A 19,034-nucleotide genomic window follows, 5' to 3' on the forward strand; every position below is an offset into this window, starting at 1 on the left:
AGCAGCGGCCCCCCCGGCCAGCTTTCCCCAGTTTATGTACTGAGCATGACGTCACATGGTATGGAATGTCCCTTTGACCAGTTTGGGTCAGCTGTCCTGGCTGTGCCCCCTCCCAGCTTCTTGTGCACCTCCAGCCTTCTCAGTCGGTAGAGCATGGGAAGCTGACAAGTCCTTGGCTAGTGTAAGCATTACCTAGCAACAACTAAACCATCGGTGTGTTATCAACATTATTCCCATCCTAAATCCAAAACACAGCACTGTACCAGCTACTAGGAAGAAAATTAACTCTATCCCAGCCGAAACCAGGATACCATTTTAAACACACTGACTGGCTTTACTTACACAACAGGGTTTTTTTCCCCCTAGAAGCTGTTTTGTGTGTTCAGACTCCGTCCCTTTGCACATTCTTTCAGATCTGTTAAAATAGTGTCTGAGTTTCAGGTTTGATGCCAGTGAGGTTGCATTATCTTTCTTCTTTCCTGAGTACTCTGTGCCATAGATGTTCTGGAATTGAAAGATGAAAACTTACAACTTTCTTTGACGAAGTGTTTAATTTTAAATTCAGACTGAAAGTTGGTTTGGTTTTGGGTGGTTTTTTTTTTTTTTTTTTTAATACGTTGGCTGGTATAGCTCCAGTACTTATCCTTAAATTCTTTTTTTTTTTAATTTGTTTGTTATGCTAGAAACTCCCTCCTTATATGTCAGTTGTTGCAACCGACCAGTTGCAACCGAAACAGTTAGACTTGTTTCATTTAGTAACCAGAAAATGTATTTACAAAAGAGTACTATCTCCCTGTGCAATGGTAGATTTCATCCTATATACTCGAGAATAATGGAACAGGTGTCTCAAAGAATGTGATCTGAAGTACAGTTTGCAAGTGCATTTATAAAAGTTTATTTATAATTGTTCTTCAAATGATATGGAGATATTTAATAGACTGTTATTATAATAAAAATATGGATATATGGATCTTGTTAACACTGAATAATTAAATTTGGTGGGTTTTAGTCTGGATTCACTTCTTAAAAGTTTGGCTTGGTTTAAGCCAGGAAAACTACAGCTTTTTTAATTTTATTTTATTTTTGTGATTAGTCTATTTAACTTCTGATTGATCTCTGGTTGTGACAGGTAAGGAGAGGAACTAGAAGACCTTTCAAGGCCCCTTTTAGTATTTAGTTTTTCATTCTATTACTGTACTTAGCTGTTTTACCTATTTTTGTGTCTGGTGTTTCATTCTAAGTAATGCTAGTTTTTTCAGTTGCATAATAGATGAGTAACTAAGACTTTTTTCATGTATGTCCAGTCTGTTAATTGCTCTTCTTTTACCTTTACTTAGTCATTTTTGAGTCCAGGTGACCAAAAATCAGAAGAATTTTCAAAGACAGGATTATAATTCATATTATAATGGCATGTATTTTTCGTATTGTTATCTACACATCTTTCTCCATTCTCAAATGCTAGAAAGTTTTAAGGTAGGCACTCTAAGCTAGTTGTGGCATGAATTAATAATTCTAATAAAAATGAAGTAATTCAAGAATTTTTGTATAGATACTTCTTCTTCTCATTTATTTAATATCATGTATAACCTACAGGTAAAATCTAAAATAATCTCATTAGTGTCTTGATCAATGGAGAATTCTCTTAATTAAGGAAAAATCAGAGAGCCAATCTACAAGTGTAGAACAAAACCTGTTACTTTTTGCTAAAAAGTTACAAAAAAAGAGGAAGTATTTCAAAGAGGCTATATTGAAAGACTTACTAAACTTCCTTCACTACTTTATCTGTAAGTATATCTCTAAAATTCACAAAATTGTGCATAAACAAAACAGTGCAACTCTGGACAAAATGACAGATTTTCTTAGAAGAACTTAAAAGAAGCAAAATAAGAATATGAAGAAGGGTTTGTTTGTTTGTTTGTTTTCTTTTCTTCAGCTGTGCAATTAAAAAATGGAGTTGGCAGCAAGTGAAAGAATTTGAGTCCCAGAATTGGTATATCACAAAATACAGAGATCTCTGCACACAAGAGCAGTTAATTCAGTCTGATTTTATTGCTTATAGCTTTATTATTTTCATCAATGCCAGGACTTCCTATACTTAAAACTTTCTTTGACATCCCACATCAAGGGAAGCCAGAAGAAGTTCAGTATTCCTATAGCCATGCTACTTCTGGAAATCATTATTTATTTTTCTGTCTGGCTTTGGGGGAGATGGCTGCCATACAGATTACACTTGCTATTGCCTGCTGAGATGTGGAATGTACGTGTGATGAATAAGCCTAAAATTTGGAAGATGGTCCCACACTGGTCTATGGGGTATGATAAAGTTTTGTGTGACCTACCTTTGCATTAAACTAACAAAAGACAAACATCAGCAGGTAATATTAAAAGCTATAGTAAGATCCTGATGTGCTTTAAATTCTGCATTAGACAAAGTAGAACTTCTAAAAGAAAAAAAACAAAAGCACAAAAAACTACCTTATGAACAAAATTGTCATATATGTAAAGAGGAACAGAAAGTACAAAAGTGAGGTCAGTACTATTTTCATTTATCTCTTCTATTTTGACATTTTTGTTAGTGAGCTAGGAAATCAATAATGGCTAATTTCATTGGCAAGGATTAGAGAGTACATAGGCAGGAACACTCAGGATGTGTATAGTTGCTTTCAAGGGCACTTTGAGTAAAATATATTTATTATAAAGTGAATTGTAGGTTCTTTTTGTCTAATTGGCTCATATACCAAGCATTAATTCTTTAGAATACTCAATGTGCAAAACAAAGTTTGTGATATTGGGTATACAAAAAGTATTTTGTTTATTTCAGTTACTTTCATACCCTCATAATGAATGCCTGTCTGGTAATCTGAGCCCTTTCATAAAAATCATAAGTCATAATAAATGTAACTCAAAGTGTCAGTATAATACAGGAAGTGTCCTGATAACTCCTTGCTAATCAATAATGTTTAAAAATAAAATATATTCTATGTGCATAATCTGCGATGTAGTTTCTCTCAAAGCAAAATGCAGGGTTTTGTACCTGCTATAGGAGATTAACTAGTCAGCATCTGGAAAGTTAGATGTATTAATTCTGGAGTTAAGAGTGTGGTTGCACACTGAATACCCAGCAACAGAAAACACTCAGATGTTGGCAGGAGAAAAAGAGAAATTCCTCAAAGCTGAGGACAAGCCAGATGTGCTTTCAAGCAAAGCATCTGGGCCAACTGACCCTGAGCTATGCAAGACCACCAGGAGGAAATGGTGAGCGATAGTAGTAGGTGACTCCGTGCAGCGGGGGTTGGAGGCAACCATCTGCCAACCTAACCTGTCGTCTAGAGAAGTTTTCTGCTTGCCTGGGATCTGGATCGGGAACTTTGTGGAGAGACTGCCAAAGCTTGTCCAGACCTATGACTGTTACCTCCTGCTGTTCTTCCATGTGGGCACCAATGATACTGCCAGGGGCAACCTGGAGAGTATCAAAACTGACTACAGAGCTTGGAGGTGATAGTTAGGGATATGAGGGCCCAGGTGGTGTTCTCTGTCTTGCAGGGAAGGGGTGTAAGGATACTACATGTCAACACTTGGTTGCAGAGCTGTTGGTGGCAATAGGGATTGCTTGAGGATCAGCATCTGCTTTGAAGATATGGGGATCCACCCCCCCTAAGCACGGCAACAGTACCTTTGCCAGCAGGATGTCTGACCTGGAAAGGAGGTCTTTCAATTAACCACAATGGAGAAGGGTGAGAGTTACTGGCAGCCCTGTAAGGAAGTGATAGTCAGGGTTGATGAGCAAAATGCCTGGGGTGATGTGAATGAAAGGGAGCACAAAATCAATAAAACAAGGCTTAAGTGGGGTCATCTCAAGCATTTGTGTGTAAACAAGCAAGTGCCTACAAAGCACCATTATGGAAGAAAAAAACCCAGACCCTTTCTGAGAAATCAGCATGCTGAGGTGCCTCTCTGATGTGCCTGTACACTAGTGTGGAGAATAAACCTGAGAAGTTAAGAGATCTCTGTGCAGTTGCAGGGCTATGATCTTGTTGGGATCATTGAGATGTGGTGGGATGGCTTGCATGACTGCAGTGGAAGGATACAGGCTCTTTAGGAAAGAGGCTGGGAAGATGAGAAGGTGGAGTTGCACTTTATGTGAGAAAACAGCTGGAATGCACCGTGCTTTTCTAGGGATGAATGATGAGCCGACTGAGAGCTTATGGGTAAGGATTAAAGGGCAGACCAATATGGGTGACACTGTAGAGGGGGTCTGCCATAGGCTACCTGACCAGAAAGAACAAATGGATGAGGCCTTCTACAGACAGATAGAAATAGCCTCACAATCCCAGGCCCTGGTCCTCATGGGGGACTTCAACTACCCTGATACCTGCTGGAGGAACAACACAGTAGGACATAAACCAATCCAGGAGGTTCCTGGAGAGCATCAGTGATGACTTCCTCACACAAGTGATAGAGGAGCCAATGAGGAGAGGTGCTCTGCTGGCCCTCACACTCACAAAAAAGGAAGGGCTTGTTTAGGATGTGAAGGCTGAAGGCATCCTTGGCTGCAGTGACCATGAGATGGTGGATTTCAGGATCCTGAGAGGAGGGAGCAGGGCAAAAAGCAAGGTCACAACCTTGGACTTCAGGAGAGCTAACTTCAGCCTCTTTAAGGATCTTCTTGGAAGAGTCTTATGGGATAAGGCTCTGGAGGTAAGAGGGGCCCAAGAAAGCTGGTTAAAGGAACACATCCTCCAAGCTCAAGAGCAATCCATCCTAATGAGCAGGAAGTCAGGCAAAAACGCCAGGAGGCCTGCATGGATCAACAAATTGCTCCTGGAAAAGCTCAGACTCATAAAGGAAGCGTACGGAAGGTGGAAGCTGGGACAGGTAACCTGGGAGGAATAGAGACACTGTCTGATCATGCAGAGACACAGTTAGGAAATCCAAAGCCCACCTGGAACTGAAGCGGGCAAGGGATACCAAAGGCAGCAAGAAGGGCTTCTATGAGTACATAAGTGGCAAAAGGAAAAGTAGGCAAAATGTGGACACGCTGCTGAATGGGGCAGGGGCCATGGTGACACAGGATGTGAAAAAGGCACAGGTACTGAATGCTTCCTTCACCTCAGTCTTTTACTAGCAAGACCGGCCTTCAGAAATGACAGACCCCAGATACCAGGGGGAAAGTCTGGCGCAAGGAAGACGTACCCTTTGTGGAAGAGAATCAGGTCAGGGAATACTTAAGCAAACTGGACACACACAAGTCTATGGACCCTGATTGGATACATCCACGAGTACTGAGGGAGCTGGCGGATGTCATTGTGAGGTCACTCTCAATGATCTTTGAACGATCATGGTGAACTGGGAGAAGTGCCCAAGGACTGGAGGAAAGCAAGCACCACTCCTGTCTTCAAGAAGGGCAGGAAGGAGGGCCTAGGGGACTACAGACCAGTCGGCCTCACCTTGGTCCCTGGGAAACTGATGGAATAGCTAATCCTGGATATCATTTCCAAGCACATGAAGGACAAGAAGGTGATCAGGAGTAGTCAGCATGGCTTCACTAAGGGGAAGTCATACTTGACCAACTTCATAACCTTCTATGATGAAATGACTGGCTTGGTAGATGAGGGGCGAGCAGTGGACATTGTCTACCTAGACTTCATTAAGGCTTTTGACACTGTGTCCCACAAGATCCTCATAGAGAAGCTGTTGAAGTATGGGCTGGCTGAGCAGACAGTGAGGTAGATTGACAAGTGGCTCAATGACTGGGCCTAGAGGGCACTGATCAGTGGTAGTGTGTCTAGTTGGAGGACAGTAACTAGTGGTGTAGTCTAGGGGTCAATACTGGGTCCAGTCCTGTTTAACAGCTTCATGAATGATCTGGATGATGGGGCGGAGTGTAGCCTTAGCAGGTTTGCTGATGATATAAAACTAGGAGGAATGGCTGATAAGCCACAGGGTTGTGCTGCCATCTAGAGGGACCTAAACAGGCTGGAGAAATGGGCTGACAGGAACCTCATGCAGTTCAACAAGGGCAAGTGATATGTCCTGCATCTGGGGGTGAATAACCCCATGCACCAGTACATGCTGGGGGCCAACTGGCTGGAAAGCAGCTCTGCAGAAAGTCACCTGGGGGTTCTGGTTGCAATCAAGTTGAACATGAGCTAGCAATGTGCCCTTGCCACAAAGAAATGTAGTGATATCCTGGGCTGCATTAGGAGAGTGTTGCCAGCAGGTCGAGTGAGGTGATCCTTCCCCTCTACTCAGCACTGGTGAGGCCACACCTGGAGTACTGCATTCAGTTCTGGGCTCCCCAGTACAAGAGAGACATGGACATACTGGAGAGAGTCCAGTGAAGGGCCACTAAGATGATGAAGGGACTGGAGCATCTCTCCCTTGAGGAAAGGCTGAGAGAGCTGGGACTGTTCAGCCTGGAGCAGAGAAGGCTCAGGGCAGAGCTTATCAACGTGTACAATTATCTGAAGTGAGGGAGTGAAAAAGAGAGCGCCAGGCTCTTTTCAGTGGTGCCTAGTGACAGGACCAGAGGCAACGGGCACAAACTGAAACACAGGAGGTTCCCTCTGAACATCAGGAAACACTTTTTTCACCATGAGGGTGCCCGACCCCTGGCACAGGTTGCCCAGAGAGGTTGTGGAGTCTCTATCCTTGGAGATATTCAAAAGCTGTCTGGACATGCTCCTGGGCAACCGGCTTGAGGTGTACCTGCTTGAGCAGGGTGGTTGGGCCAGATGACCTCCAGAAGTCCCTTCCAACCTCAAACATTCTGTGATTCTGTAAATTCAGCTACAGTTAATACATGTTCCATTTAACTCACTATTTCTGATCATATATTTCTAAATAATTTTGGATAACAAGCACTGGCAATAAAGGGCTATGTAACTTGTTTTTTGTAGTGAAGTAATGTTGTTTACGTTATAGAAGAAATATCTTTTAATGGTTTCCTTTGGAGTAAATAAGCAAAGGAAAACTAGCTCAAGTGTCATGCAAACCAAAAGTTTGATGCAATGTATTCCAAGGTATGTTTGTTCTCTACCTACCATCTTAGCTGAGCATTGCTGAGAGGAGAATTGAGTTCTTCACATCCACTTTGAAAAGACTCTTGTAGAAGCAGTAAACCTGCTTCATGCTTCTTGTCAGGTTTATTCTGACTTTATTAAAAATTAAGTGTGCAGTTTAATTCCAATGCATATTTTCCATAAAAACAAGAATATTTAATCACTGCTATAAGTCAGTGTAGCTTTATTTGTGATGTCACCACATGATTGGGTTAAATTAATTGTTACTTCTGTAGCATTCCCACATCTTAAAAACAGACTAAGAATTATCTAATATTTTAATGTGATAAAAGGAATACATATTTGGGAACCCAAAATTTTGCATTATTTTCTTTTCATTCAGTGTCTCAAAAAAACAGAAACCTGTTTAGATAATGAGAGGTATACAGCTGTACATGTTTTAAGCACACCATAGTTAAATATTCTACCATGAATAAAAGCATGAGTACTTAATCCATTGTTGGCTTCTTTATTGGTGCCCAGCTGACATACAAGACAATAAGAGCACCAAGATGTTTTTAGTGATGATTTACACATCTCTCACGTGGCCTTCTAGCCTAGCTGTAGAATAAATCTGTAAATGCAAAATGTTTGGAGATGAAAGATGTAATCCTATAGTTTGAGGTGTGCTGTGATTAATGCTGTAATTGTGAATGAGCAGTCAAGGTAAAAATTCTGGTACATCCTTACTGTGTTTAACAAATTTCAAGGGAGACTAGAGAGGACTTTAAACCTTCTTATTAGCACTTACCAGTGCAATACACACCCCTGCATCACATGACTCAATCACACTTTTGGGGCCGCATAGCTTTTCTATTCCTCCCATTCAAAATATTGAATGGACTGTGTATGCCGTCAGGTAGTTGTATTATGTACTTCTAAAGAATGGTGAAAAAGGCAACGTAGAGAAATCTATATTCCCTTTGCAGTATTTGCACCCTGCTGAGCAAGTATCTCCTCTTACTCTAAGATAGCAGCATTACATTAACTGTTTCTGAAGGAATTTTCTAATAGAAGTTTCAACAGAAATATAACAAACAAGTCTCTCAGATAATCTTTTCTTTCCATGATAGAAAGTGTTTAAAAACGTAATAATTGTCCTTTAGAGAAGATACTCTATTTTTATACCTGATTAACAGTGCAATATAAACATACTACTCATGTTGTTTAATTTATTAAACTATTGAATATATGCATATAGGTGCCTGAATGTCCCACACTAAATCACTGCTTTACTGTAGGAGATATTTGTGTGAAGATGTGAAATGATGATTTCTTCAGAGAGACTACATATAAAAAACCATGTACCAAACACCTCATTGTGACTTCATTAGAGCTGCATACACATTAAAATTAAGCATGTGTTTGCAGTGAACTGAGGACCCAAGCAGAAAAGTGACAGAAAGATGAGATACAGTCAAAATAACAGTAGAGTTATAGGCATGTATTTCCCTGAGTACTATGTAGATAAACAAAACTTCAAAGCATTAAATTTAATACAAGCAAGAAATTTTAGAGGTAACGTTGTTTCAGTCTTTGTTCTCTCTAAATCTTTTTTCTCTCCTGTTTGTCTTGTCATCTTTTTGATCCTTCCTATTTGTGTTTATCTGTATTCCACTACACATAACACTAAAGACCTTTAGTGATCACGTGATCAGATAGGTCTGGACAATGGGATTCTGTTATGTGGACTGTCACTTCACAATAAATTAAACAGTATGTAGGTATGACAAACATATTTTATATGTTACACATTTATTGTGCTACATTTTTAAGTTATAATGATACCTTGACACCTGGGTGTTCCCCCATCAGGATGGTTTTTTTTTTAATATACATGGAAGAGACTGGGAGCTGAGAGTTAATCTGCCTGTTAATTATAGACTGAATTATTATCATGACAAGACTTAAAACCTGTTGTATGGAGTCCAGACAATATTGGTTAATGCACATCATAGTTCTAACCCTGGAACTTGGACTGAGCAGAGCTTGTAGCACTTACCACTTAAACAATCTCTGTAAAACTTCATAGGATATTTATAACAGTGTGTTTCGCATGGTGTCAGGTTTCGTTAGTTGATGTCTTCCTGTTGAGAAATGCATCTTTGTAACTGATCGTTCTTTAGCTAAGAAAAAACAGAGACGTGTTTACAAGTTTTAGAATTAATCTGTCTGCATGGCATTTAGCAACAGAGATGCAGCATTGCTCAATTTTTATGAGTAACAGTAGGTTGATGTTGAACAATTTTTTGGGGGAAAATTCCATCAGCATAGTCCACTGCTCTCATGAGACTGATGATGTTGAATCTGCCGTTTTTGATGCCCTAAAATCTGCTGCCACCAGAATTTCTTTTCTTAATGTCAAGGACTGCTTTGGCAGTGAGACAGGGGTCATATTGTGGATCTGAAGAAAAACAATTTTGGTGCCAAAAGAGATGAAACAATTGGTGCATAAGGTCAATTGATGTTCTTGCCAATTGCTTCATGGCATTAGACCCTTCTAAATCTTTCTTTAAAAATCTTCCATCAAAAGATTGGAATATATTAATCTTGTCCTTTACTACTCAACAGAAAGGATGAGTAGTTCAGTATTAAATTTGAAACTATTTTTCTCATTAAAAACAATCTAAAGATTTTTAAAAAATGGCATTTTTGTCTTTAAACAAAGCTATATTCTACCTTTATGCCTTTCTAACCTGAGCTGATAGCTATTTCATGGGTTTGTTTTAATTTTCCCTATAAAAAATTGAGAATTAGTTATTGTCTGTTAAAACATGCCTAACTATGAAGAACAAATAAAATCCCATTGCCTTTAGTATCAGAGAAATCAAACTATAGAATACTTTCTTTCCTACAGTTTTATCTAGCACTTGGTGAAAATGGCAAACAATAATTCCTCTTTACATCACTAAGATGTATTATTGCTGTTTTTGTGGTTGGTGATAGCTGGCTACTTTCTTTGCAAAAATCCCTCTAAATTGGTTTCCTCCTGATTCTGTTTCTTTCGCGTGCAACTCTGCTAAGGCAATACCTACCTAAATTCTTCAATCCTTGTGTGCTTAGTAAGGGTCTTACACCAAATCTGTAACACCACCTTATTTAATCTATTTCTAGCTTAATATTTCTTATCAGTTTCAATGGTGAATTTAGTAAGATCGAAGGTAGAAAATTGGTGATATACTTCATGTAATTTTATACATTTTAATACACTCTAGAAATTGATAGAAAATTGTCTTCATATAAACATCCTCTAGAACACTATTAAGGTGAGGTTTATAGGGAAGGTCATCTCAGGGCACTAGTTTAACACTGTATTAAAATACTGTGCAAACACACAAAGTTGGTTGTGCATGTATAGAAGGGGAAAATACTACTAGTGGTATTTTCAGTTGCTTTGATTGCCAGTTTATACTGCCAGAATATTCTCAGTGGCTTTGCTTTCCTTAGTCATGGGCACAAAACTGAGCCAGAATCAAGCACTCATCTGGAAGTTGGCAATGGGTTTTGTTGGCTTGCCCATTTCTTTTGATAAGAAGGGCTTTGTCCCTTAGCGTAAGATATAGTTGACCTTGAGTTGTCTGGAATGTTGTTAATGCTGAAGAAATGACTGACAAACAGCAATTATGGAGAAACATGTGGTTGTTGCTATTCTTATGCTCTCATCAGGTATTGTTACACATTTGAGGTCAGACTGTGAAAGGTAACATTGTGGATGAAACAATGAAAAAGAAACAGCATTATTTTCAAACTCTTTATTCATGACTACAGATATTTTCTATATGAATTGCCCTTTCTATCACAGTGACCTCTACAGACATGATGATGAAAAATATTAACAAAAAGGTAACAACTGATAGCTGGTATAAGAGTTATTCACAAACACTAAGGTAAAAGCAGACAAAGAATTGCATGAGCCGTTGTTGGCATCACAGCAAGTATAAAGTCAGATCTGGTTTTCAAATTTACTAGTATAAGGACTCCCTGCTGAAAGCATGTACCAGATGCAGGATTTTCTCAAGGTTAAATGTGATTATAGTGCACACACACATACAAATTGCAGACAGAGATTAAATAACAAAATAATGAGATCTTTTCAAAAGGTAGTGTACTACTCTGATTATCCTCTCTACCTTTAAGATACGCTTGTGTTTTAAGTCTTTATACACTATGTTCATTGGGAAACTGCATTTAAGCTGATATTATGTCATTGAACTTGAAGGTCTGTCCATTTTATTGTATTACTTGCAGAAAAATTAATTTCATGTAAAGGATCTACGGTTTTACTTCTGTGTGTCAGCAGTCAGAATTATCTTCAATTTTATTTTTTTTTTTTGACTGACTCCTTACACATCTGAAATGAGATAATGAAAATCACAGGAAGATATTAATGAAATGGAAACTACTGTAAGAAAATGAAATAGGTATGAATAAGTAAGATTCTGTGCTCCCTACTGAAAACCCATTAGTTTGAATTTATTGCTAACTGTCAAAATCAGTGACTTCAAAACTTCAAAATCCTATAGTGAGGTGGATTTTTAAAAAATACTTTATTATCTCTCTAATATTACGAAGCGATGGTTTAACACAGATGGAAAATAGTGGACTGGTTAGATTGCCATAGCCAGAGGGTCTCTGAGGGCTGTGTCTACCCTAGTGATTTGTCTTGGTGCAATAAGAAATATTTTATGTGAATTGCTCAATAGTATCCATTTGTCTTATGCTGGTTCAGGTCTTCAGGTAGTTTGATGCACAAAAATAAAATTCCTTTTTGAGGAAACTAAATCAGAAGTCCTGATCCAAACATGTTTCAGTGCTAACACTTTTACATTAGACTCCCTTTTCTGTAGTGATTTAAGAGAAAGTATCTGGTAAACAAAAACAAGTTAAAATTAGATTATGCCAAGCCAGTGTCAAATTCGTGAAATGATGATGGAACTGAGTGCATAAACTGATTCAGGGTGATGCTGCAAAGAGTTAATTTTCAAATTAATATGTTAAACAAAGCAGATTCTACTGTATAGTGTACTTGGTCCCAGCTTCGTCTCAGAAAGGACTGAATGCTTTCCCCATTCAGACTAACACCATATTGTGCTATCCAGAAGTTTTTCACAAGCCTCCCCCAAAACAGTGCTATGCCTTCAAGGCATAACTAGAGCTCACTGGAAAGCTGTTCCTTTAAAAAATGCTCATTGAAAGATGCAGTTTCATTGAAATGGAAATGTACACAGTTTCATGGATTAAAAAGCCAGAAGGGAGTACTGTGATCATCTAGCCTGGCATACTGTACAACAGAGACCTCATGGTTGTCTTAGTTTCTTCCCATTTGAACTAGGTCATGTCTTTCTAAAGATAAAAAAAACCCTCTACCTTGCTTTTTTAAAAAGCATACTTCAAGGATGGGAGTATCTACCACAATTTTCAATGAGGTACTCCTCATTGTTAATTATGCTGTTAATTCTAAGTTTGCCTGTCTTCAGTTTCTAGCCCCTGGGTCTTGTTATGCCTCTGTCTGTGAGATTGAAATGAAATTTACCTTCCTATGTATATATTTATAGACTGTAATCTAGTTATCCATTATACTAAGTAAGTGAAATTTCTTGATTCTCTTACTTTGGGTCATGTTTTTGAATACTTTGATGGTTATATTCTGAATACTTAGCTACTTACCAATGTTACTTTTGACTCGTGGATGCAGAAATTGGATGCATTATTTGAATACTGAAGTAGCTGATGCTAAGTAGTGTCTCTGTTCCTGCTTGAGATTCCACTGTTTATACATCCATGTTCACATTATTTTTTGACTGAGAATAAGAAAAGTTTGGAGCTATCCAGATGGTCTAAAACTGCAGGGAGTTCTTTGCCTGACAGCTTGTATTGTAAGCTTTTAGGTGTTTGTAGTTTACAGCTCTATTGTCACCTCTGGTGACACTAAATCAGACATTGTTGTATTCTTCCTTGATGCTCAGTCCTTTTTAGGCCCCTAATTCTGGGAGAAGTTTTCTTTTCAAAAAGCAGAGAGCTAAGACTGCATTTTTGGTTTACTTAAATGCAGTCTTGGGTCTCTGCTTTTGGTTTACTTAAAGCAAGTCACAGTTTGGGATTGGCTTATCCAAACAGCAGCCTTCAGGAAAAATAGAAAAAATGAGGAAGAGGGGGGAGGACTAGTCTGATGATGTAAACAATACTTGTGTTGCCATATCCATTCTGTGTGAGAGTTCAGTGGTTAGAGCATTCAGCCCAGATGTGGGACATCTTAGCTCACCTTCTTCCTTTGTCTCAGGAAAGACAAACTTACATTTCCTACTCTCCATGACAATAGTTTTACCACATGGACAGAAAGTGATTTTGCTGTCTGCCGGCATGAATATTTAAGTGTTTCATGTAAAGCTGAGTAGATGCATGAGTTCAACAGTGTACTTCATAATATCTCCTTTTATTCCTCATCTTAACTAGGGCAAAGAATCACTTTGACCTAGGAGGTCTCACCTCTCTTTGGAGTATCTTGGCCGCCGAGACAATTATGATGCAAGTTTTTTTCAGTTTTCCTGATTACTAGTTAAAAATTAGAATTTCCTATTTCTTGAAAAAATATTCTCACATTTGTGTTCTTTCTCTTGGTGAACAGTGAATATTTAAGCATTTTTAAAAAGGTAGACCTTAAATAATTTTTAGAATATGATTTAATGACTTTTAAACTTATTTTGAAATACAAATACGCCATCTCTGAGAACTTCCCTTGTAGCTTATGTCAATAGTACAGACAGACATTGAAGTGGAGTTAGAAAATTGATGGTGTTTAAGATAAAGTTATGTATGTTGTGGCAAAATATTACCTTTCTAAAAGACAGACTCAAATGCCAATTACAAATATTTCAGTCTTTGCAAAGGAACAATATTTCCCAAGGAAGAATGTGACAGGTGTAGATATAGAACCAGTAGTATTACGGGCCTATTTTCAGTTGTTTACAACTTGCCTAAGTTTGAGAATTTGAAGCAAAATTTTATAAGCTGGTGTCTGCCTCAGCTAGCTTGTTACAGTCATTACAGCTATAAAGGCCCAGTCATTTCAGAGAATGGAGAAAAAGAAATTAAAAAGAAAGAAAAAAAAAAAGTTGATGCTATTTTCCGTTTCAATACTTCATTGCCCTTGTGCTTTGACTTGGGACTAGCTTCTACATCAGGAATATGACTTGGTTGCCCAGTTGAAAAGGTCTCTACGCAAAGCTTCCACGCTTGGTTCTCCCCTCCCCACTCCCCTCCTTCAACATTTATTATCCTTTGAAAAACTGTGGTTTGTGTGCTCAGTGTATGTACAGTCAGCAGTGACTTCCTGGAACTTAATTGCTAATACTCTGTCATCACTAAGCATGCTTGATCCTCTCATAGTTCGTAATTGTAACAGATGGCAACTGAATATACTTCCTTCCTTTGCATCTCCTACATCTCACAAGAGCTTGTGCATCAACCCCAGACATTCAGTTGTTGCATCACTGCTAGCACCTATGCCATTCCTACTTAACTACTGAACATGCTCCAGACTCAGAATAAATTTCCTTCTTAGTGCAGTTCTGAGCCAGAATAGCAATGGGGCATTGGAATTGGGAGTTGCAATGCAGTTCCTTTCAGTCGGGCTGTTGCTAGCCCTAGCCTGGCTGCTGGTGCTTGGGTAGGCCTGAGGTTGAAAACAAAGCATCTGCTGAGACTGAGACTTAAAAGAAAGAGAGAGAAACTGACTGGAAATTGGAGGATGAAATTGAAAGTAATTGTGAAAAAGACTCTTTTTGGAAGTTGGTTTTAGGCTGAGAAGCTGAAACTGAGAGATGAGAGGGATAAGAGTTTCATTTGCCTACGCATCCACTGCACAGATGAATGTGAGAGAGGAACATGCTTTCCAGCAGGGTTTCACAGATACTTATGACAGCAGAGGACAAAACATCCAGAACCTTGGTTTTGATTTCAGGCTTTGGAGGAAAGTGTATCAGTGTGGCATGGACTTTTCTGCCCAGCCCATCTCAGTTTTCCTGGCATCTCCTGTTCCACCCATATCATCTTGGCCATGGTTCCTTGTCCCAGTGTCATCCAAAATTTTTATATCCCTCACTCACTCCTGTGGCTTCCCATTATGGCCTATTTCTCATCATGACCCACAGACCTGATCTCTTCATGCGTGCAAGCTTCCTATCTCAGTCAAATCTCCTTTCTGCCTTGCATACACAGTTCCAGATTTCCTGTGTAGCCACTCCAGTTCTTACTTCAAAGACCTCTCCCAGTTCCCAGTCCCATTCATAATCATGTCCAGTCTCACCTTTTTGTGACCTCTCAGCAAATTTCTCTCCCTACCCTCCGTGTGGCAGAGGCTTTCTGATCTAGTATGGGTACTAAAATAGGATGAGTGTTTATCTCAGTCCTCTTCTTGTTTCTTTTTTCCAGTGTTTGCCCAGCTAGTCTTAGGTTTCTCCACATCCTTTGCCTCTTTGTCAGAATGCTCTTTCCAAACTCCTTTTCCTGTCCATCCACTACATTTTTCCTCGACCAGACAGTCTTGAACTCTTCGCTCCCTGACAGTTAAGCGAAGTCCAGTGCTTATTCCCAGCCCACAATCTGTGTAATTTAGATTAAATATGTACATATTAAATACAGGTCTCAGTTACAACTGTATTTCAACTTTGTTGGCCCGTTGTTTGAGATGTAACCTTCTGCTTTCTGCGTTGCTCAGTTTTGCTCTGTAGACTGTATTACTGCATTTTCATGCCACTCACTATCCAAGTCTTCATAATCTTAATTATTTTATTTTTACAATCTTCTAGAGAAATGAAGGGGGGAAGATAGTGGTGTTATCCATATAAAGTAATTCAGGATATGCAAATTGAAAAAACTTAGAACCTAGTTTTTCAAGTACTTAACATTGCTGTATATTAACTTCTGTATGTTAAAAGCGGAACTCCTGTGGATTACATTTGCAGCTATGTTACCAGCATTTCTGCAAAAGATATTCAAGAAATAAGTTGGGACAGGATATGTGGGGGCACAATTAATGATGCCTTAGAAAAGCTTGGTTTAAGAGCCTTATCAATGTTATTAAGGCATGCAGCAGGAGGACACAATCCAAGTTTTCCAGGGAAGCTATCACCTGTTTTGATTATGATACCTTCTTTTCAATTGTGCAGTTGTTTATTACACAATTCCCAGGTGCTGCAGCAAATGAAATAAAAATTCTACTTACAGTCATGGTCTCCTATCAGAGCAGATTCATCCTGGGCATTAAATGAATCTGGAGTTTCCTGGGAAAGAATAGTGGATGTTCATGAAGTACCTCAGTGGTGTTATTCAAAAGTACAGGGAGGCAGAATTACTCCTGGATTGGTGTATATAAATCTATTTTGAATGTTTAATATGAAATACCACTAGCATTATATTAATTTATCAAGGTAACTGTGATATCTGAAGTTGAAATGTTCAGCTGTGGCAAATAACTACTTCTCTGTTATAAACATAAACTTTGGAAAAGTATTAAATGCTAACAGGACATAAAAAAATAAATATAGTAAGTGGTACACAGCGGAGCTGGATGGTTCAATATGGATGTAATTTGGATGTAATCGTTATAAAAAATCATCTGCTATAGTTGGCTGATAGGCAGGGCTTTGACAATAAACATTAATTACCTGAGGTTCTTCGACTGACTATGGCACCAACAAGCATGCTTTGGCATACAAAGTAAGTGTGTTTACTGGCTACCAAACTCTTATAAATGGAAATGGGTATAACTGACATTTGGGCCTCTATAGACCTGAGCCACCTCTTTCAACATAAAAGGAAGGATTTAATAACCAAAATATAGGTGTCTAGTGCTATTTGAAATGCCCTACCACATTTAACCTAGCCTCTAGCTGTTACTCCAGAAAGACTCAGATTTCCTCTAGTCTCATGTCTGTCAGTCCCAGGTCTCAGATACCCTAGGTGTCTGAAATGTCACTGGCTATGTTTGAGCCACTGAGTCATAGTTCTGTATTCAAGATGTATATTTTTGATCTAATTTGTACAGATTTTGGTCTGGGAGTGATACTTTCCCAGAATACCCTTCAAGGCTTAAATGATTTGGAGCTCAGAGATCTCCTGAATTAGACAGATTTTTTTATTACGGATTTTTATTTTTAGTAGCCCTTGGTGTATTTTTTTTTTCCCCCATGAATTTTTTTGATCATTTTTTGAGTGAAATTTAGAATCCATGATTCTGTGGCCAGAGGTATAATTTAATGCCTTGTTTGAAGGATTATCTTCTTTTTGTTTGTTTCAAACAAACATACTTCTGTTAGGTATTTTCCTTTATTGTTTCCTACTGCTTCTGTTGGAAGACAGTTCCTGTTCACCTTCTTAATGCCACTTGTAATAGATGGACTTTGGTATGTCCCCATCTCTTTTCTAGGCTAAAGAATCCTGGTCATTCTTTGTACAGAAATTGTATCAACTTTGATCCATTTTTTGTCCTTTTCTGTACCTTTTCCAATTATATTGTGTTCTTCTTAAGGTAAGAAGGACCACCAGAATTATACACAGTATTCAGACTGGAGCTGTGCTATTAATTTATTCTGTGGCATTGTGTTTTTTGTATTCCTTTCATAGTAATTTGCATCTTCTCTTTGCCTTTTTTGACCATTATTAAGCATATTCCTGATATTTCCAGGGAGTATCTGTTATAACTCCAACGTCTTACTATTGAGTTATAATACTTCAGAGCCTATCACTGTGTATGTAAAGCCAGAATTATTCCTCTTTTGGTCTATCAATTTGTATCTGTCTATGCTGAATTTCTGTCTCCCTCTTAATTGCCTAGTCATGATATTTGAAACAACCATTACCTTTACTATCAAAGTGAGCAAACTTTGTAATCTTTCAGACTTCTTCCAGATCATTTATGAATCTGTTGACCAGCACAGGTCGCAATACAGATCTCAGTGGGACTCTACAGTTTTCACAGTGAAAACTGACAAAGTATTCCTACACAGCTGGTTCCAGCGGGCTCTGCAATGGACCCACAGCTGGCCAAAGCTGAGCCCCTCAGACAAGCTGGTGTCACCTTTGTGATAACATATTTAAGAAAGGGCAGAAAATACCAGACGGAGAGAGGAGGAGGGAGCAAAAAGAGTGAGAGAAACAGCAGAGGCAACATCAAGGTCGGAGGAGGAGGAGGAGGAGGAGGAGAAGATGCTCAAGGTGCTGGAGCAGATATTCCCTGCAGCTTGTGGAGGACCCACAGCAGAGGTGATTTCCTGACAGGAACTGCAGCTCATGGAGAGCCCACACTAGAGTGCAGAAAAAGTGTGAGAAAGAAGTAGCGGTAGAGAGGAACTGCTGTGTACTGACTGTAACCCCCCATCCTCCTCTTCGCTGCTCAGGGATGCAGAGAAGTCTAGAGGGCAGGAGTGAAGTTGAGCCTGAGAATGCGGGGAGGAAAAGTGTTCTTTTAATGTTTGTCTTTTTGTTTCCCACTACCTGAATTACATTTTTATTTTAATGGACAATAAATTAAGTTAATTTCCCCCCAAGTTGAGTCTCTCTTTCCTGCAACACTCATTGGTAAGCAATCTCCCTGTCTTTATCTCAACCCACGTGCTTTCTCATTCCTGGGTTATCTTTCTGTTTTCACCCCAGTCCTGCTGAGGAGGGAGAGTGAGTGACTGTCTGGGTGGGATTTTGACTGTTAGCCAAGGTTAACCTACCTCACTACCTTTGCTTTCTCCTTATTACTCATTATTAATATATACAGGTATTTTTCTGAATGGAATTGCATGGCAATTTTTTTTTTTTTTTAAAAGCAGTTTGATAAGCGACCTTGTTGAATGCAGACTGAAAATTTAAAAAAAACCTCTCTGGTCTATATACACATTTACTCCTTTAGAAAAAGCTAATAGATTTGTGAGGCACAAGTTTCTGTAAAAACAAGTTGTTCTCTATTATGTCATAGTTATTAAT

Source organism: Aptenodytes forsteri, unplaced genomic scaffold, assembly GCF_000699145.1.
Source record: "Aptenodytes forsteri isolate BGI_AS27 unplaced genomic scaffold, ASM69914v1 Scaffold384, whole genome shotgun sequence".
Taxonomy (NCBI): Eukaryota; Metazoa; Chordata; class Aves; order Sphenisciformes; family Spheniscidae; genus Aptenodytes; species Aptenodytes forsteri.